Consider the following 4,415-nt stretch of genomic DNA (forward strand, 5'->3'; position numbering starts at 1 on the left):
AGTGCAGTGGCTCGATCGTGGCTCACTGCAACCTCTGCCTCCCAGGTTCAAGCGATTCTCCTGCCTCAGCCTCCCGAATAACTGGGATTACAGGCATGCACCACCACGCCCAGCTAATTTTGGATTTTTAGTAGAGATGGGGTTTCTCCATGTTGGTCAGTCTGGTTTCGAACTCTCGACCTCAGGTGATCTGCCCGCTTTGGCCTCCCAAAGTGCTGGGATTACAGGCATGCGCCACCACACCTGGCTAATTTTGTATTTTTAGTGGAGTCGAGGTTTCTTCATGTTGGTCAGACTGGTTTTGAACCCCTGACCTCAGGTGATCCAGCTGCCTCGACCTCCCAAAGTGCTGGGATTACAGGCATGAGCCACCATGCCTGGCCGTTTTGTTTGTTTTGAGATAGGGTCTCAACTCTGTTGCCTAGGCTGGAGTGCAGTGGCATGATCACAGCTCATTGCAGCTTTGACCTCCCCAGGCTCAGGTGATGCTCCCACCTCACCCACCTGAGTAGCTGGGACCACAGGTGTGCACCACCCTTGGCTTTTTTTTTTTTTTAAGACAGTGTTTCGCCATTTTGCCCAGGCTGGTCTCCTGGGCACAAGCAATCTACCTGCCTTGGTGTCCCAAAGTGCTGGGATTATAGGCATCAGCCAGCATGGCCGGCCCTGTTTGCATTTGAATATCCAATTGTCCCAGAACCATTTGTTGGAGAGACTCTTTCTCCATTGGTCTCAGTACCCTCGTTAAAAAAATCAAATGACCATAGATGTATAGTCACAGACTTTATTTGTGGACTGTCAATTCTATTCCATTGATCTATATGCCTATCCTTCTATCGGTACTAAAATTTACTTTACTATAAACCTACAATAATCAAGTTTTGAAATTGGGAGATACAAGTCTTCCAACTGTTTCACCATTTTAGCCAGACTGTTCTCGAACTCCTGACCTCAGGTGATCCACCTGCTTTGGCCTCCCAACGTGCTTGGGATTACTGGCGTTAGCCACTTCACCCAGCAAGCCTCCATGGTTTGAGAGGAGAAATCTTTTGTTAATTTTGTTGAGAATTCTTTTTCTTTCTTTCTTTTGTATTTGTTATTATTTTTTTTTTTTCTGAGAAGGAGTTTCACTCTTGTCGCCCAGGCTAGAGAGCAATGGCGCCATCTCGGCTCACTGCAACCTTTGCCTCCCGGGTTCAAGCGATTCTCCTGCCTCAGCCTCTGGAGTAGCTGGGATTATAGGTGTGTGCCACCATGCCCGGCTAATTTTTTGTGTGTTTTTAGTAGAGACAGGGTTTTGCCATATTGGCCAGTCTGGTCTTGAACTCCAGACCTCAGGTGATCTGCCTGCCTCGGCCTCCCAAAGTGCTAAGATTACAGGAGTGAGCCACTGCGCCCAGCCAATAATTTTTATGTGATGAGTCACTTCTCTCTTGCTGTTTTCAAGATTCGTTGTCTTTCAACAATTTGTCATATGTCTCCTTTAGTTTATTCTACTTAGTGTTTGTTGAACAAAAAAACTAGATGTGCAGATTCATGTTTTTCACGAAATCTGGCACGTTTTTGGCCTTATTTTCTTTTTTTGAGACAGAGTTTCACTCTTGTTGCCCAGGCTGGAGTGCAATGGTGCAATCTTGGCTCACTGCAACCTCCACCTCCCAGGTTCAAGCAATTCTCCTGCCTCAGCTTCCCAAGTAGCTGGGATTACAGGTATGCACCACCATGCCTGGTTAATTTTGTATTTTTAGTGGAGTGGATGTTTCTTCATATTGGTCAGACTGGTTTTGAACTCTCAGACTCAGGTGATCTGCCTGCCTCGGCCTCCCGAAGTGTTGGGATTACAGGCATGAGCCACCGCGCCCAGCCTTGACCATTATTTTTTTTAAGTATTCTTACTCCTTTCTCTGTCTAGTCTACTCCTGGGACTGAAATTATGCACATATTGGTATGCTTAATAGTGTTCCACAGGTCTCTGAGGCCCAGCTCATATTTCTTTCTTTTTTTAAATTTCTCTTCCTCAGACTTCCCTTTGTATAGAGCCTCAAGGTCAGCCAGAGGTGAAAGTTTAGGGCCTTTTCAGGCCTCTCCCGAGCATATCCATAGTCCTCCGTGTGTGTATCTCTTCCTCAGACTTCCCTTTGTATAGAGCCTCAAGGTCAGCCAGAGGTGAAAGTTTAGGGCCTTTTCAGGCCTCTCCCGAGCATATCCATAGTCCTCCGTGTGTGTATCTCTTCCTCAGACTTCCCTTTGTATAGAGCCTCAAGGTCAGCCAGAGGTGAAAGTTTAGGGCCTTTTCAGGCCTCTCCCGAGCATATCCATAGTCCTCCGTGTGTGTATGACTCGTATTCCCAAAAATGCTTTGGGCTTTTCAGAGCCCCTGTGGACATCTCATTCCCTTGCTCTTCCTTTTTTAGCTTTTTGTTTAGTCTATTGTTTGTGGCAACTGTTACCCATCACCTCAGGCAGCTGGCACTGGGCAAGCCCTGAGTTGATGTGGTAGGAGGCTTCCAGGGAGGTTCTATACGAATGAGGGCATTTTGCTCCCACATTAACTAGGAAATGTGGGTTCTTATTTCCAAGATTACCACTGAGCTGGAGGACAGGGTTGAACCAGGCAGGGAAAGCTACAGCCCTTAAAGGCCACTGTTCTTACTGATAGTCACCTGTTTAATTGAACAACACCCCCCTGGGATGATGAAAGCCTTTGATTAATTTCCATAGCTCTGTAAAAGTTAATTCTGATCATTTTTGTTTTTCTTGCTGTTATTGGGTGAAGGGTGGACACATTTTTTAGGGGTCCTTCTCCATTTTCACTCACAACTAGTTTTTAATTTTAATTTTATTTTATTTTATTTTTTCTTGAGACAGTTTCGTTCTTGTCGCCAGGCTGGAGTGCAATGGCGCCATCTCTGCTCACCACAAGCTTGGCCTCCTGGGTTCAAGCGCTTCTCCTGCCTCAGCCTCCGGAGTAGCTGGGATTACAAGCATGTGCCACCACGCCTGGCTAATTTTGTATTTTTAGTAGAGATGGGGTGTAGAAAGTAAAAAGTTTCCTCTTCACAGTTTCCCTTCTTGTTAAAGAATAAATCATAAGTGTTAGAAGTAATAGTTTCTTTTACAGACTAACTTCCTTCAAGCCTCCTTGCTTTGTGCTCAGAATTCTTTAAGCTCTATCCTATGTAGCTGTTAAACATGCTCACAGGCAGGTAGTACATTCGATGTCCTTGTACCTTAACCAAAATAGTTGTGCTGGACGTGCTCACAGGCACGTTCCAGCTCGCAGCCTATGCCCCTTCCCTATTTGGCATAAGCAACTTCCTCTTTTCCTCTGTTCTCCCTTGCCTTTACCTATTTAGAAAAGTTTTAAATTATTAGCCAGTCAGGTTTTAGTTTAGATTGTGCGGTCTGGCTCTAGCCAATGGAGACAGGACACAGTAGCAGGGACAAGCTGCGGTAAGGGACAAAAATTGCTTCCCTCCTTTATTCAGGTGTGCTCTCGCCATTGTTCCATCCATGAGGAGCACCCTTTCTGCAGAAAGTAAAATTGACTTGCTGAGAGAATTTTTGTCTGAATGCTGATCTTTCCTTATGGTACCAGGGAACAAGCATTCTGTTTCTAAATAAACATTTTACATATAACACAGGCTGGTCTCAAACTCGCAACCTCAGGTGATCTGCCCACCACGGCCGCCCAAAGTGCTGGGATTACAGGCGTGAGCCACCGCACCCAGCCTAGTTTTTAAAGTTTATTTGCTTTTTTTTTTTTTTGAGACGGAGTCTCCCTCTGTCACCCAGGCTGGAGTGCTGTGGCTGGATCTCTACCCACTGCAACCTCCACCTCCCGGGTTCAAGTGATTCTCCTGCCTCAGCTTCCCAGAGTAGCTGGGACTACAGGCGCGCACCACCACGCCTGGCTAATTTTTGTATTTTCAGTAGAGACAAGGTTCCACCATGTTGACCAGGATGGTCTCCATCTCTTGACCTCGTGATCTGCCCTCCCCACCCTCCCAAAGTGCTGGGATTACAGGCGTGAGCCACCGCGCCCGATCTTTGCTTACTTTTAAAATATTTTATAATAAAAATATTCCCACATAACAAGATCATATTTACTTACTTTTTTGGGACAAGGTCTCGCTCTGTGTCCCAGGCTGGAGTGCAGTGGCGATCTCGGCTCACTGCAGCCTCAACCTCCAGGGCTCAAGCGATCCTCCCGCCTCAGCTTCCCAAAGCGCCAGGACCCCAGGCGCGCGCCAGGCGTCGGGCCATGAGGAGCTTCTAGGGGAGCCTTTATCGTCCCGCTCGCGGCTCCCGCACCCGTTTCTGCGCATGACTAATCCCTAATAAACCCTTGTCAAGTGAATGAAGCAAAACAGGGCGCTCAGCCTGGGGGACCGGCCTCCTGCTGCCAGGCGCTG

The sequence above is a fragment of the Mandrillus leucophaeus genome, unplaced genomic scaffold (assembly GCF_000951045.1).
Source record: "Mandrillus leucophaeus isolate KB7577 unplaced genomic scaffold, Mleu.le_1.0 Scaffold158, whole genome shotgun sequence".
NCBI classification, from domain to species: Eukaryota; Metazoa; Chordata; class Mammalia; order Primates; family Cercopithecidae; genus Mandrillus; species Mandrillus leucophaeus.